The following is a 17,536-nucleotide window of genomic DNA, read 5'->3' as shown; positions in this document are numbered from 1 at the left end:
TCATAAAATACTGTCTGGTGATGGACAGTCCTACCACTGAAGTCCCCTAGGATGATAATGTCACCATCTCTAGAGAACTCCCATATGTCATCATCCAAGATAGAGGGGGATTGTCCTCTTGGTGGTGCATATACTGACGTACTCGAGGGAAAGTAGCAAATAGCAATGTAGAGATATTTGTCTGTCTCTGCTCTCAATCTCACCTAGAGAGAGAGAGAGAGAGAGAGAGAGAGAGAGAGAGAGAGAGAGAGAGAGAGAGAGAGAGAGAGAGAGAGAGATTTTTTAACATCCATAAGAGGTCGAAATCGGCCTATGAGACAAATCAAAGTACATGAGGTGGGTGTCCTCTGGATATCCATGAAGGATAAAAGGTACAAAGTAAAAATAACTTTTGTATGTAATGATTGAGGGAGGAGAAAGGTGATACAAGGGTGGGGGGTGGAGCTCTAAATCAGGGAGAAGATGCAATTCTATATGCTGGTGAATATACAACCATGAGAGAAAATGCTATCATATCTCTAGCTCCATTACGTCCCATAGTCAGGGTGCAGGACATGATGCATGGGTGGGTGGGGTGTGAACAATCCGCGTAGGATGGCAGCTGGATCTACAAAAGCCCGTTTGCGTCTCTCCTCTAGAGATCTATAGTAGCGCTCCTAGATCTCTCTCTGGTGAAGTCGGGGTGCCCTACGTCCATGGGTGTGTGGGCGTCTGCGAGCTCGGACCTCCTTAGCCTGCTGTAGGGTCACTCCTCTGAGTAGTTTGGGGTGGTGGTGCTGCTGTGGCCCTCTGGAAGAAGTCTGTGAGTTGTGTCTGACGCTCGTCTCTCACAGCTGATGGTGTCTGAAGGAGAGAGTCCCGGTGCTGATGTGCCTCTATGAGAAAGCGGCCGAACTGTTGTTGGTCTCTGGACTCACGAATCTGATGTAAGGTGGGCTGATCTGCAAGCAAGGTCGGGTATCTGTCTCTAATCTCCTCATATGCTCTACATTTGCATACAAAATACTCCTCACTCTCAATCTCTGTTGTGCAAACTTTGCATATCTTCTCTTCTTTGGGGACATGTGCAGCTCTCCCTGCCTCGATCTCTAGCTGATGTGATGATACTCCGAGCTGTCCAATGGCGACCCGTGCTCTATGTGGCCTGTAGACGTCCATGTATCTCGATCTCTGGATGAACCCATCAGCTAGAATGGTCAGGAAGTGGTCTCTGTAGTACTGCCTCTTCATGGGAAGAGGCTCTCTGAGTGTGATCCATGTCTCTCGGATGTATAGTTGCCAGAGGTCCTGTGTGAGAACTCTATTCCTCTCATGGTGTGAGAGGCGTATGTGTGGGGAGTCGGGATCATACTGAAAAGGGGGCTAGTCCGTGATGTCTAGGCCATGGGATGTAAACCACTGTATGACCTGTGAGTACCATGCTCTCGTGTCCCCCTCCTGGTGTAGCTGTAATGACGCCTCGAAAGCTCTGCGGGTGAGTCTGTCTGGTGGGAGCTCTCGCATGCGCTGGATGAAGCAAATTGTCTGGAAGAGGGCATCTACGAGCATCGGGGGTGCCGCTAACTCTGCTTTGATAATGTCATGTTGTACTGATGGTTTGCTGTGGAGCAAACGAGAAATCATAATGATCTGTGGTCGCTCTATCTGTGTCCAGAGAGATGCTGATAGCCCTAGTGCCCCCATACTGCAGCAGCGTGCATCATGGCAGGTGTGACTAGAGTGTCAAAAAGCCACCCCTTGGTGCGGGGCTCTTGGAAGTGGGCTTGGTGGCATCTGCGCTCTAAGGTGGCCAGAGCTGCATATCCTTGTGTAAGCTGATCTCTAGTTGCCTGGGTCATGGAAAATCTACCAGTGGTGCCAGCAAAAGTCACCCCCAAGTATACATATGAATCAACTACCTCCACCTGTCCACCTACTGCGGTGAGCACTGCTCTACCCGGACTGTTCTGGAGGTGTGGAAGATCATGACCTTGGTCTTGCTAAGGTTTACTGTGAGCCCTCTATGTGTGTAGAAATCATCCAAGGCTCGTAGGTGGCTCTGTAGTCCCTCCCGTGTCTGAATGATATCATCTGCATAGAGCATAATATGGACTGGTATACCGCTAAGTCTGATCCTGCCCCGCCTGCTCATATGATGTAATCCGATATCTCGTCGATGTAGAGGCCAAATAGAGTTAGGGAGAGGGGGCATCCTTGCTTCACAACAATGGAGCTAGCAACGGGATCCGACATTCCACCTGGGCCTCGCACTCTACCTACGACCTGTGCATACAAAGAATGAATGGCCCATATCATCTCAGATGGTATCTGTAGCTCCTGGAGGCGCTGGAAGAGTCTCTCTCTTTGGGGATAGTGCCACAAAGCAGCAGTAGAGTCTCCTCTTCTGTGCTTTCGCTCTGTCGATCAGGCAGCGAAGCACGAAGATGTGGTCGATGGTCGAGAAGGTGTGTTGAAAGCCTGCCTGCTTGCCCTGGTTCGCGTAGCCATGATGCCTCCGCGTATGTGCTAAGCTGTGCCTCCAGAACTGCCCCATATAGTTTGGCCAATGTGTGGCCAATCATGATAGTCCTGTAGTTCCCTGGATCCAGGGTGTCGCTAGATTTGTGAATAGGCACAATGGTGTGCATGGTCCACTCCTCTAGTAGTCCCTCAACCAATGCGCGGTTGAAAAGACGTGCTATCAAGGGGGAGAGGGTGTGCTGCATAGATGAGGTGCTCACTTTGTAATCCAGTGTGGTCTGCTGAGCGGCCATGCTGGAGGCGTCGAATAGCCCTCTTCACCATACTAGATGTGAAAAACTCGAGGTGGTAGTTCGAGGGTCAGATGGCTCTGGGATCAGTGGCTGCCCAGATATCTGGTATAGGCGCTCGTCATAATCATGCCAGATCTAAGGGTCCTCCAAGGGGGTGGCAGGGCGTGGCTCTCTGAGAATCCTCCATGCGGTGGCGCAGTCTGTACTCATGAGAAGGTGGTAGATCTTAAGGTCCTGCGCCTCTTCGAAAGCCTGCCGTTTGCAGCCTGTGATGACCTTCATCTGTTGCCTGACCTCGCTCTCAGTGATCTCCTCCAAGGCTCGTAGAGTCCGTAGCTGCCTGTATAGATCCCGTCACTCCTCATCATGCTATCGGTTCTGGGGCATCGTCCCAGAGGGTGGAGGTCTACCAGTGTGGGTAGTATGTGGAAAGCAGCTGAGGGCTGAGGTGTGTAAAACGGCGGAGAGCTGGCTAGTGAGTGTAGAGAGTGGTGTGTCTGGGTCGAGGGTGTAGATCCCCTCATAGACATGTGATGAGTAAACTCTGGCTAGCTCATGTGTGAAATGTATAGTAGTGTGGGGTGTGAGTGTAGGTGGTGTGTGTGAGATAGGTGAGCCAGTGAAAGAGAGGGCAAGATATGCATGGTCAGCCCCGATAGGTAGTGGTGGGATGTGAGCAGGTGAGCTGCCTCTCTGAAGCCGATGATGTAGTCTATTGTGCTACCTCCGCTGGATACTGAAGGTGGTATGCAAGTCAGGCCTCGGGATGATGGCCATTGCGCCATCCCGTTGTAAATAACGAGACGGTGCTGTGATCCCAAGCGGAGTAGATGTCTCCCGTATGGTGGCGGTGTGGTGGTGTCTTTGGAAGTCCTCTCTGCCTCTGTGTACTCCATGGTGGAGAGTAGCTCTGGGTCGTCAAAATCGTAAACGTCACACTGTCTACTCTGTGCCCTGGTGTTGAAGTCTCCCGTGAGGAAGACTTTCCCTAGTCTGCAGTACTCCATGATCTCCTCCTTGAGATATGCATATGGTGAATGTGTGTCATCCTCATCCTCCCCGCCGTGTGTATGAGCCTCATCTGTCTCTACTCCACCTGTCTGTGCAAATCTAGAACCGATGGGTGCGAAGTAGCAAATGACAATGTAGAGAATGTGCTCCTTAGATAGCTCAACCCGTACCCACATGTGGCGTGCTCCTGGGTCACAGGCTACTATGTGTACCCTGCTACGGAGTGAGCGGCGATAGAGAACTGCTACTCTGCCTGATCCTCTAGAGGTGTTGTGCCGTGTGCACTTCCTGTGTGTAGACTCCCACTGATATTCCTATACTCGGGGTAGACCTCTCTTTGAGCTCTAATGTGTCCTTGTAAGTAGAATGATGTCTCGGTCATGCATTACCTCCTCCAATCTCCCTCGGTGTGTCCACAGAGAGCCAATGCAGTTCCAAACTGCCATGTGTATCTCCTCTAATGTGTCTCTGTGAGTAGAATGATGTCTCGTTCATGCCTTACCTCCTCCAATCTCCCTGGGTGTGTCCACAGAGAGCCATTGCAGTTCCAAACTACCATGTGTATCTCCTCGTATAGTATCCCATAGGCAGCGAGTCCCTATGCTACGGCCTTGCCATCAATGATGACCCGGCCGTCACGATAGGAGGCTCGTTTTCCCTCATTGCGCGCTTGTTGGATTCGAGGCATGCATGCTTTTCTATGCTCTACTTTCATTTTGGTGAGGTCGTCATCTAGGTAGATGGGGGGGGCCATGAGACCTCTTAGGATTACTCTCTTTCGGATGAAAAGGGTACGTGCTTCCTCCGATGGGAATTGGAGTATAAGAGGCCTCTTCTTGGTGAGCTCTTTACCGGCTCGCCAAGCTTTGGTGAGGGGGTTGAGTCCTCTATTTTGTATATAAGTGTGCTGCATAAGGCTTTGCCATCTTTTTCGGGGGTGGATTCCTTCCCTTCTTCAATGCCGGTGAGGCGTATGTTGAGGCGACGGGCATGCCGCATCTTTTCCTCTTTGAGGGTGGTGTGGACGAGGAGGGCTTCTTCCTTGTGGGCATCCTCTTTCGCTTCTTTCTTGAGGTTCTTCTTGATCACTTCTAGCCATCCCTCCTTCGCGGCTTAGAGCTTGTCTTCCAAGCTCTTGGTGAGGGCTTTAGTGAGTTCTTCTTTAATGGCCTCCTTTATTTCATCGCTGATTTCCTCTTCCTCGTTGGTAAGTGATGCAATTGAGGCCTTGAGGATGGCCATTTGCTCACGCATCTCTTCCTTCTCCTTCTTCCATTCTTCTTGGGCCTTCTTCCATTCCTCAAGCTCCTTCCTTTTCTCCTTTCTTTAGCTTCCTTCTTCTTTGCCCATTCTTCTTTCTCTTTGTTCAAAACTTCTACTTCCTTCTCAAGCTTGGAGACGCGGTTGATGATATTGGAGATGGCGGAGTCGGTCAATTTCTTGCTCTCCTTGATCGTGGCATAGTGTAGCTTGTCCTCCATCTTGGTCATTTCATCCTTTGTGGCTCCTTTTGCCATAGTCGGGTGTCGGTGTGGCTCACGGGGGTTCAAAGGGCGTAGCCCATCGGCATTGGGTATGTGTGTGTGTGTGCGTGCGCTTTGAGGGTGTCAGCGTGAGGAAAATAACTGCAGCAGCAGCTACTGGCGGGCAGGGTTTACTGAGGGCGGGCAGCTACTGACGGGCAGGGTTTACTGAGGACAGGCAGCTCAAGCGGGCAGGGTCTGCTTACACACTGGCAGGGCCTGCTGATGTACAGGGCTGCACGCAGGCAAAGCAGGCAGAGCAGCAGGTCTGCGCGCAGGTAGGGATGGCGAGAGAGATGGCGCGCGCAGGCAGGGATGGAGAGAGAGAGAGAGAGAGAGAGAGAGAGAGAGAGAGAGAGAGAGAGAGAGAGAGAGAGAGAGAGAGAGAGAGAGAGAGAGAGAAAATGAAATGAAATGAAATGTTTTATTAACGTCTTCAAAAAGGCCAGTGTGACCTATGAGACCAAACTGATACAAAAGTGGTGAATCTGTTACAATGTCTGAAAAGTGTGAAAGTGTGAAAATAAATACGAAAAACTAAATACAAAGTATTAGATAACCTTCTTACGAGCATTCTGGGTGTCTGGCTAGAATGCTTCTAATCCTTTGTTGTAGTCTCCTCCGGTGAAGTATGCTTCTGCATCTCGGTCGTGGTCGTCTCGATTTCCTAAGCTCAATCGCCCTATCCATGAGGGTGCCTTTGGTATGAATGTGGGTACTCCTTTGTGCTCGCTGCTGGCCTCTTGCTTCTCCTTCCATTCCTGCTTCTCTCGATCCGAAGAAATCTGTGATCTGCCTCTGAGGCTGTAGTGCTCTTTGTCTTCTCATTAGATTATCCCTGTGCCGATGTAGTTCTAGTAGGTACAGGCCTAAGCACCTTTGATCTTGGTATTGCATGACTCTATCTAGAGGTCCAAAGCCTTCTTTGAAAAGGCAATGGAAACGCCCACGTATCTCATAGTATACGGTGCGATGGCATATGTAGTGTAACTCTGTCTCCGGCTCCATTCCGCATAACTTGCAAATTCTGCTCTCAGGTGGGATTCCCCTAAATCTGCCAAATTCAATTTCCAGCTGGTGTGAGGATTTACGAATCTGACCAATAGCACATCTCAAACCATGAGACAGGTGGGTATCCATGTAGCTCGGGCGAATCACAAAACCATCTTTAGATAGCTGTAGGAAGTTTCTTTGTAGTCGGCCATCTTCCTGCCCAATTCTTGTGTAGGGTCTACCCATGTCCTCTTAGTGTCCAGCTGTATAAGATCTTGGCGGATGATTTTATTAATCTCCGTTCGTGTGATTGCCATTGATGGAGCCTCAAGAGAGTATTGGAAGGGGGGTAATCTTTCCATACTGAACCCGTGTCTCTGAAACCACGAGGACAGTTGCGCATACCAGCAAGATGTATCTCCTTTCATTGCTAATTGTCGAGAGGATTCGAGGGCCAATCTAGTATATCGTCAATTATTTGTATCCCATAAACCATGTATAAAGGACACTGATCTGGTAAGAGCTTCAATTTCTATCGGAGGGGTAGCTAGTTCTGCTCGGGTAATCGCGTGTGGTACGGAGGCCTTGGCTCTAATCATTCGGGAAATCATAGATACCAAAGGTCTCTCCATTGACTTCCAATTATCCTGATCCACAGATGGTCCCCAAATCTGGACCCCATAAAGCATAGCCGAAGCCACCACAATATCAAAGAGCCAAAGTTTTGTTCGTGGTTCCTGAAACTGCACTTGTGAACACATCCTCTCCAACCCTCCCAAGGCCGCAGAGGCTCTGGAGGCTCTGGACAATCTAGCATCCGCTGCTTTCTTAAGAGTAAACTTCAGTCCTGTAAATACCACACCAAGGTATGTGTATGCATCTGTGTACTCTACTGTAGCCTGGCCATATGCAAATGTAAGTGCGGATCTCCTAACCCACTGCGGTGTGGTGTTAAACACCATAACTTTGGTTATACCCAAATTTACCGACAGTCCGCTGTCCTCCCCGAATTTATGTAATGCATCTAACTGCCTCTGCATTCCATCTGGTGATTCTGCTATCAATACAATATCATCTGCATATAACAACAAAGGGATCCATGACCCTGCAAGTTGAGCACCTCTGTCACCCTCTCTATCAATGTAATCTGACACCTCATCTATATACATACCAAATAAAGTAGGGGACAGTGGGCATCCCTGCTTTACTCCAACGGTGGAATGAACAATGTCGGAGTCCCCTTCTGGAGTACATACATAGCCAGTTACTGACCCGTATAAGGCCATGATTCCCCAGATAATCTCTTTGGGGACCCCTAACTCTTGCATTCTGCGCATCAATCTGGCCCTTGGTACTGTATCAAAAGCTTTCCGAAAATCCACAAAGCAACAATACATCCTTCTCCCACTTGCTCTTCCTTCCTCAATAATGGTTCTGAGTGTAAGAATATGATCTAAACTGGAATAACCCCTCCTGAATCCAGCTTGTCCTGTTGCCCTTATGCCCTCATTCTCTGCCCATCTACTCAATTTTTGTTCCAGAATGGATGCGTACAGTCGGGTCAATGTGTGTCCCACCATAATGGTACGGTAGTTTCCGGGTATCATAAGATCCCCTGACTTGAAAATAGGTATGATAGTAGATAATTTCCAAGATTCAGGTAGTCCTTCACACATGACCCGATTAAACAGACGAGCAAGGACTTCTGAAAGTAGATCCCTTGCATGGGTCAGATGTTCTGCTACTAGACCCTCATGATCATATGCTCTTCTTGTCTTCATCTTATCAATGGCTTTTTCCACCATTTCCGTAATAAAGAAATTACTAGTAGCAAGGCATGGCTCTAGCGGATCTGGTAATGGAGGCTGTCCAGATACCGTATATAATGATGTTACATATTGACCCCAAATCTCAGGAGAAGAAATTGTCGGAGGCGATGAGTGCTCGTGAAATAAATGCCAGGCCTCATGTGAGTCCTGACTCAAGAAGAGAGAGAGAGAGAGAGAGAGAGAGAGAGAAACCCGATGGGGTCCCAACCAACCCTCTCAAGGGCCCCCCCACACCGTTGCCGATGTGGTGTTTGGATTTGATTGCATAAATGGAATGTACACAATCCAATACCTCAATGTAGACTCTACTGACTTGAATGGGGAATGTCTCCACAGTAACTCTTCAAATTGAAGCTCCTCCGGAGCTGATTTGATGCACCCTTGGATCCGTCTTGATAAGGGGTTGCTGATAGCCACCAAGGGGTAATTATGGGGCTGGTTGCGCTCTAGATTTGAGAGGAAACAAGGGCTGAAAGCTTGCTGCAAAAATGCAGCCAAACCGTCGCGTGAAGCAGGACTGAAAATGCAGATGATGATGGAGGCGATGATGGACAGCAATGGGAGCACTCGTTGTGGCAAGGGAATGGCCGAGAAAAGGCTCAATAGGCAGCCGAAAAACCGGGCTGCAACGGAGAGGCTAACGTCAACAGAGCAGGGCTAAAAATGTAACAAACTGCTCACGTGTCAAAGCCCTGAAGAATGGTGCCAACTTACAGATGCCGGCCGAGGGGCCTAAACCCTAAGAAGAACAAGTAATAGAAGAAGTCCTCCCAACTTATGGGGACCCCGTCCGATGGGGCCCCAAGTGACATAAAGGAAATAAAGCATGACTCACACACACACACACACACACACACACAAGACCTTGCGAAGCAGGCTGATGACGTGGCAGATTTTCGAAAATCACACTGGCTGATAACGTGGCAAAACTGTACGGATTTTCGCTTTTCACGCTGGCGGTGCTGACGTGGCAAGACTGTACGGATTTTCGTAAATTACACTGGCAGCTTTTTGGCATTGCTTTTGCACCAGATGCTCTTGAGTTTGAAGGCTTTTCACTGTAAACTGCTTTTGGGGCCTAGGGCCTTTAAATATGAGGTTAGGGCTCATCCTCTGGCATGCTTCCTGGAGAAGGTGCAGAGTCTGGAGACCGGCTTGTATTGTGTTGATGCAATATAAAGAAATACCGAAAGGGGCGCCAACGTTTGGGGCCAATACTCTTTAGGGTGGAATTTCGCCACTCCGTATCACGTGTAGTCTCTCTCTCTCTCTCTCTCTCTCTCTCTCTCAGTGCAATTGTTAATGAAGTGCTAAAAGTTTGTTCAATCTGTTCTTTTCTATTGGCACGTGGTGCCCGTCTTGTGACAGTGGTATCAGAGCATCAAACGTGTGCTTTTCTGGAAGCATATCGGTCCCACAAAAGAGCAGACAGAGAAAACCAGAGACTTCTGGAATTTATTCGAGGTATCCTCGTCCTCCAACCCGGACTTATTAGCCACTCCCACCCTTACTTCATCGCTCATCGGGCGTGCTCCCGTCTTCACCGCTCATGTCTTACAGGGCATAAGCCATTAAGATCACTTGCAAGAGAAGGATCCAAGATTTTTTTCGAGCTGCTGTTTTTCTCAGAGACAGTACCATGCAGAGACGGTACCATGCAGATGGCTATAGCTACCAAGCCGCACACTTCCAAGGACTTGGCAAGCTTTCAAGAATTTTTTTTGCCTGAAGTTATATGGTTTCTAACAACTTCCTTCGGAGTGCAACTTCTGGTAGAGTGGGGTATCCTGAAATGCTTGCCATGGAACCCTAGCAGATTATAACTTGAAATTTCCCAACATCTCTCAGTAGATGTCTCTTCACGAGCAGATGACTTTGGAGGTTTAATGCGATTGCTATCTTGGGACTACCATCGCCGCCAAAGCAACACTGTTTGTCCAAGAGCTGACAGACCATGTTTTGCTCAGCTAGGACTCTATGGAATGAACCTGACCTTAAATTTTTTTTGTGTAGGTTTCAGGATGGAAAGTCGGTCGACTTTTCGAGCTTGATTGATGGCGAGATTGACTGATGTCGAGATTGCTTTTTAAGTTTGAAATCTATTTGAGAACTTGTTTGGTGATCCTGTTTGGAATTTTTTTGAAATGGATAGTATCTGTTTTGAACCTGTCTTGGGTGCCGATTTAAATTGTTTGACTCTGGTTTTAATATTGGTTTCATTGATTGGTGATTTTACTCCCAGGTGGAGAAGTGAGAAATACTGTTTTGGTATTGTTTGAACCTCGGAACGACGCAGGCCAATGCCTGTGGAGCGTTTCGTTGTATGTTTGAAAACCTCAGAACGATGCAGGCCGATGCCTAGGGAGCGTCTGGTTGTATGCTTGAACCTTCAAGCGACGCAGACTGCGGTCTGGGGAGCGTTTGGTTGTACAGTAGTCCTCTGAGCTCATGGCCCGGACCTTTTTAGGTTATTTGCGGGGGGGGTGACGAGGTAGTCGTTGAGTAGCTTCATATCGCAGACCGTTTGTCTCGGGGGAGTGCTCAGCGACGTTGTTTGTTGCGTCTTGTAACATGCATATGTGAGCATTTGTGTTGCATTGTGATGTGCCAACCACTGAATATTCCTAATTGGATGAGATTGCCTGGGTATGTAATTCTAGTGCATCAAGACACCCGTGGAAGATCAGTGCGGTCTGGGTGTGATGGCTAATTTTACTACGCCGAAATATCAAGAGTTCCGATCTGGACGAAAGGAGAAGCTGACTCCTTAACAAAAAGAGCAAATTGATTGTCCCTCGAAATGACCCTCGGAAATTTTTGAACTAATTGAGTTGTTTTGCAGATATGTTGTAATCGCGGACGATTACTCTCTTTCAAGAAGGGGAGATGTAACAAACTGCTGACGTGTCAAAGCCCTGAAGAATGGAGCTAACTTACAGATGCCGGCCAAGGGGCCTAAACCCTAAGAAGAACAAGTAACAAAAGAAGTCGTCCCAACTTATGGGGACCCCGTCCGATGGGGCCCCAAGTGACAGAAAGGAAATAAAGCAGGACTCTCACACACACAAGAACTTGCGAAGCAGGCTGATGATGTGGCAGATTTTCAAAAATCACGATGATTGATGACGTGGCAAAATTGTACGGATTTCCACTTTTCACGCTGACAGTACTGACGTGGCAGGACTGTACGGATTTCCGTAAATTACGCAGGCAACTTTTTGGCATTGCTTTTGCACCAAATGCTTTTGAATTTGAAGGCTTTTCATTGTAAACTGCTTTTGGGGCCTAGGGCCTTTAATTATGAGGTTAGGGCTCATTCTCTGGCATGCTTCCTGGAGAAGGTGCAGAGTCTAGAGTACCGGCTTGTACTGTGTTGATGCAATATAAAGAAATACCGAAAGGGGTGCCAAGGTTTGGGGCAAATACTCTATGGGGTGGAATTCCGCCACTCCGTGTCGCGTGTCGTCTCTCTCTCTCTCAGTTCAATTGTTAATGAAGTGCTAAAAGTCTGTTCTTTTCTATTGGCACGTGGTGCCCATCTTGTGACAGAAAACGTAGATGATGATGGAGGTGATGATGGACAGCAATGGGAGCACTCGATGCGGCGAGGGAAGCTGAGAAAAGGCTCAATAGGCAGCCGGAGTACGGAGCTGCAACGGAGAGGCTAGCATCAGCAAATCCGGCCTCGACCGGTGAGTGGAAGGGCTGAAAACGCTGGGCTGAATGTGCTGCTGATGCAAAACGCTGGGCTGATCTGTGTCTTGGGAGCAAAACACTGGCTGATGCAAAACGCTAGGGCTGCTCTCTGCTAGCGTTGGCTCATCTGATCCAAAACATTGGCTCCCTTGCTCCCTTTATAGGCTACTAGGATACTGGTTAGGACCTTTTTAAGGCTTAGGTAAGGCAAGTCAACTTGACTGTGGCTAAGTTTCTAGGTGAAATTATCGCACATATGCTGACTCGAGAATCAGATTGATGCAGGGGATGGCTCGTTGGATTCCTCAAACCTAAAACTACATGCCTGTCATGCCAGATGCCCACCATAGTGTACCAACGTTTATCAAAACGCTTGTTCAATCCATTTATGCAATAGGGTTCAAAAACTGGAAAACCTAATCTAATGGACTCGTCCGGATATGCATGGACTAATCCTCCTTGAAACCGGCCCGTAGGGCGGTAGACTTTAGCTATCACCTGAATCCTTACTTGATAAACTTTACTTGAACTTCACGATACGGAGAAACTTCACGAGTAAATTTGTGACTAGAATTAACACTACAAATAAACCACTACTTGGGAGCTAGAGTGCTTCCAAGCAGACAGCGACGCCTTGTAGGCCCCAAAGATTGGCGCCTCTTTCGGTATTTCTTTATTCTTATTAAACTTAGGAGGAAATCTGCAAATTCCTACGAGCTGTCCGGCTTTTACTGGGCTGAAAATGACCTAGTCTAGACCGACTTCGGCAGCATAACTGTAGTATGAGGCTTCACAGACAAAATCCCCGTGCAAAAGGTGACTTTCCCGGCACATTTGAGCACTTTCCCGAACCTGGCGAGAATCTGCAGTACGCTGCACTCTCTGTTTTCTGCCCCAAAAATGCACCAGAACACCTGTACAGTGACCTTGTAGCTTCCTTGAAGCTCCTGGGGGTATTAGGGATCAATTAGGGTCGAAACCCTAAACCTGCAAAAATACACAGCAGACTGTACTTTACTGCTTCGGGCTCCATTTCACGTGTGCATCCGTAGCAAGCCCTTGAGCTCCCGCACCTGTAGGGCTACTTGCCCTTTGAATTGGACGATATTTCTCACGCGAAATCTCTCTCAGTTCACCTATGCCTACGGGTATTAGCAATTAGCTAATCTAGTACCTGTGCAAGAGGCTCTTGCCTCGGTAAACGCGCATGAACCCACACAATTGTACATACAGATGAAAAGCCCTCGAGCGGGGCATCACGTTTCTATATTCAAAGGGGGAGAGAGGTGCACGAGAGGGGAATCATCGTGCTACATAAGACAAGGGACAAGGCAAGCTTTCCATTAAAGTTGTAAGACGTGCACCCACTCACTACTCACACACTGTGTAGTTCACAATTAAGAAGAAACAGCCCAAATAAGCCTTCTCTATCAACATTGGGTGCCCCCTCTTTATGCTGATTTGGCAGTTTAATCTGGAGCCGCCAAGTGTCCTCTATGCCCATTTGAGTTAAAGTTCTAGTACCCACCAACTTATAAAGTGTAGCGCGGGGCCTAAATGACTTTGAATTGAGCCTAGACACCTTTCACTGCTCGAATTTCAATGCCGACTGGCCCGACCATTTAGTGGTGACCTGCCCTTCGCTGAAGCGGGTGAAACTCTCGGCCGTCGACTGTTTCACACTGGCCATACAATGTCTGGCCATTTGTGACAAAAAAAGGGTCCCAAAAATTTAAATAAAAATCAAGGGAAAGAAACCAACAACTAAGGTTAGTGGTTGCCACAACCTCGTGACACTCCTATCTAGGGATAGGTGCAAAATTGGCTCTGGAAGTCTGTGAAGCATGTCCACGTGGAACACAGAGCCATGTGCATGTGACAAGAGGGAACTGACCAACTAGAAATATGACCGACCATCTTGCCAAACACAATGTAGTTCCTTCGCTTTGGTTGTAGCATCTAGATTCTACAGCTCCCCTGATGATGGTCAAGGAACAAGGCTTTGTATCACCATTATTCTGTGCCCACTTTTGAATGGGGAGGCTTATTGGTACGGGACATTGTCTCTTGCGGCGGAGGTTTGGCTTGTGTAGTGCCAGCGCTTAGGCGTGTGGTTGGGCATATATTGGTAGGTGAGTTTATGCTTGTCCTATACGCTTGTATGTCGTGTTGTGAACAGGGTGGATCTTTGGGAGTGCTTAGACAGGGGGCTGGGAATTATGGAAAGGGTGTTTGCAAGCTGGAAACACTTGGGCAGAGAGAAGGCTTGGAATGGAGGGGAAAACCTGATAAACCCATCAATTAGAAACAGTTTAAGAGCATTACAGTATTTTGCATCCATATACAATTTAAACTGCTCTTGCTGTCCGTATTAAAGTTTATTTTCTTGAAACTCTTCTCTCTTTTGATCTGCTATGAGGAAGTGATTTTGAAGAAAAAATGTCCAAGTTTACTTTTATTAGTGGTTTTACTATTCATTGAGCACCAGAACCTGTAGATATGTTTGGCAGTTCTGATACAGCACTGAACTGAGTATGTTTTTTCTAATTGTATGCCAGAAGAGGCCCCTAACCGCTATGGGCGTTTTCGAAGAGGATCAAAATCAGATTCCACATCAACAGCTGAGGATGAGTTTGTGAAACAAGTAATTGACACAATGTGATTGCTTGTTTGTTGAAATCACAAATACATGGGTACTTGCAGTTAGCTCAGAAATATATATGGCACAAGTAATTGACGGAATGTGATTGCTTTACATTGAAATGACGAGCATTATTCAGTTTTATAACTGCAACATTACATGGTTATCGGTGTGGTTAGCTTGTCTCTGTCAAGAAAAAGAAAAGGGGCAAGTCCCCAAGATGTATATGTCAGCCTAGAGGTGAAGCTCACCCATTATGGTTTTGTTCCCAAGCTTGGGAGAAGAATCACATGTTTATACTTGCTTGGAACAACTCTACTTGCTTATACATGTTTGTTCCTTCAGATGACTCCTTGTTTTTCAGGTGGTGGTGTCTTTGGATTCTATAGAAAAATCTTGTGATCTTTAACGGTTGTGTTGTATTTGGACTCTTTTCAAAATCTTGTGATCTTGAATGGAGAACCTTTGAAGTGAATGTCTTTGGCATCACCACCGAAGCTAGTGAAATTTTTCTCAAGCTTAACCTTGAACTTTGCCTGCACTGTCTTGATTACTCTATTTCTTCTTGACTTTTCTTAGCCTTTCTATATTCTGTGTGAATTTGATAACTCAAAAGAGCCTCAAAAGGTTTTAAATAGTTGTTGAAAATACAAAGAGTCTATACAAAGATGAGTTCCCTACCGCACACGAAATGCAATCGATCTTTCAATGTTACAAATTTGACAAAGATCATGAACAAATCCAAGTCAAAAGATTGTTCTGGTTCATGTCACTTATTACTTTAGGGTTTTACTCTCTTTAATTCAAAGTCCTTGAGATGGTGTTGTTCTTAGTGAATTTGACCCTTGTCATCTCATGCTCACTCTCTAATCTTCTCTTTTAGCACTGAGCAATCAAAAAATATCTCTCAAACTTTTGTTATAGTATGATACACCATTAATCTATTTTCATCGAATTCAACCACCAAAGTATGAGTTCTTGACTCATAAAGTACTATTGATCTTGGCGTGTCCAAAGCGTGACTTCTACTTTCTTAGAGAGGACCATATTGCAAAGCATCCATATTGATTTGTCAACAATGGTAATGATTGTGTATGTGACATTACAATTAAATAATTTTGAATTTTTGGAAAGAAATTCCTCAAATCGGAAACGGAGGTCAAGAAATCCATAGAGACGGTCATTGGAGTCACCAATTCGATAGTTACCTTGGGCAATGTCTACTTCTTGAGCTATGATCAAAGCGATGCAAGAAAGAAGTGTTCTCTTGAATAATGTAACGTGCAATGCTGTGAAAAGGATAAATACATTCATATTGTAGAAAAGACTAGTAATTTCTTATTAATATGAAAGTAGGAAATTGTGATAGGCCATGTCTTTAATAGCAACGTAGTTGAATAAAGCAACGTTTCTTTAAAGTGCTAAGCAATGTTGTGGCAAAGGCGATACTTTAAGGTGCTATTCTCAAAAGAGTTTATCAATTGCTATGGAAGTTATGGACACATAGGTTTCTTAGAATTGAGAATAAGTTCATGTGTACACAAATTGGAGAGCAATGTTCTCTATCTACTAATACACTTAACAAAGGTTTTAACAACTTACCTTCAACTGGAGATTGTAGTTCTACCCATGCATCATCTTCGATACTTGCATTCATTGGTTGTCTTGCTAATGCATTTTCACACACATACACACACACGTGCACATTTTATGAAGCATTCTCGACAAACAATGGTTGTGAGCGTTACTTAAGTGGACTCAAGCCTTTGTCGCATGTAGCATCCCATTTAATGTGATGCAAAGTCCTATCTTTCAAGACGCCTTGATAAGCACTGCAAAGAAGGGCTTTGTTTTTCTAGATTATACTAAGATGTATGCTTAGCACTAGTCAAAGTAAAGGATGAATGTAACACTATCCTCACCCGTATAATGCTAGACTATGTGCTGCCTTATGATTGAATTCTAGCCCTTGCTAGACGGACAAACTATCAAAAAACACCTCTGATCAATGTAATGCTTGTCCATCCTAGGGGATCTTATTTCTTAGAGGCTTTTGACACATCTTTGCAAGAGAAGATTAGATGGCTTCTTATTAAAGTTATATGAGAGTGAAATCTCAAAGACTAATGGGCTAAATAATCTGACTGCAGTTGTCCTTGGGGGGAGGGGGTCACTATTTGTAACATCTGTATATCGTGTGGGTTCAAGGACTATTTATAAAACCCCTTGGTTGTGAAATTTTCACCAATAAAAGGGACCCTTTTCCTATTCAATCTGCTAAATTTTTTTTAAGATCATCTTTCAACACCCTTTCGTATGTAAAAAATGAGAACATATAGAATAAACTAATCCCTACTGTTGAACCCACATGATATGCATAATTTTTTAAATTGTAGTGATCCCTCGGCTATTATCACAAGAAAATGCATCTAATTACAAAGAGGATAGACTTGCAATCCAAGCCAAATATCTTGAGATTAGATGGGTCCCACATGTGGCACGCACCACAAATGTTTTTTGAAAGACATTTGTAAAACGGCTTGTGTGAAATAGACGCATCTATATGCAATCCATGTCATTAAATTCATTAAGCAGCATTTGTTCTTGTATGCTCTGTTTAAAAGGAAGTCTTAGACCAAAAAAGTGAAAATCTTTTGTGCTAGAAGATTTCATTGCATACAATGCTCTCTCTACGCAAATTTGGTGTGCTTTCTTGGAAGACCACTGCAAACAAATGGTGGGCGTCAGACCTAAGGTAGGATTGGGGAGTAAGGCCCTAATCTACTCGTGCATGGTCAAGGGGACTCCTAAAATATGGACTAGGGGTCTATATGGGGGTAAGGATGGGTGGAGATGAGCATGTCTAAGTTGTTATTATATGTGTGTGGTAGTGATGTGTGTGAATACACTTAGGACCGCCCGGGAAATTTTTTCCCTCACTGGGAGGTTTTTCCCCCCATGCATTGTATATATGCCCATCACTCTAGGGCTATCTTATCTTTCCGTTGCACATTAAGTAATACACTCTCTGTTGTGTGCTGTGTATGTTTGTCTGCAACCATAATCCCAACAATCGGTATCAGAGTAGGT

At 46.0% G+C, this 17,536-nt stretch overlaps 1 long non-coding RNA gene across 1 annotated transcript in view; it reads left to right on the top strand.

Annotated features, from left to right (window-relative positions):
• Positions 1-14,809, top strand: part of LOC147437983 (uncharacterized) — a 44,326-nt gene extending 29,517 nt beyond the window's left edge. Inside the window, exon 2 of the long non-coding RNA XR_015184912.1 lies at positions 14,364-14,809. This is a non-coding gene — a long non-coding RNA (uncharacterized LOC147437983). The remainder of the gene's footprint in view (positions 1-14,363) is intronic.
• The last annotated feature ends 2,727 nt before the right edge of the window (positions 14,810-17,536 follow it).

This window comes from Adiantum capillus-veneris, chromosome 17, assembly GCF_014529385.1.
Source record: "Adiantum capillus-veneris isolate H3 chromosome 17, ASM1452938v2, whole genome shotgun sequence".
Classification (NCBI taxonomy): domain Eukaryota; kingdom Viridiplantae; phylum Streptophyta; class Polypodiopsida; order Polypodiales; family Pteridaceae; genus Adiantum; species Adiantum capillus-veneris.
The sequence above is the reverse complement of the archived record's forward strand: the minus strand, read 5'-3'. Positions and strand labels throughout refer to the sequence as shown.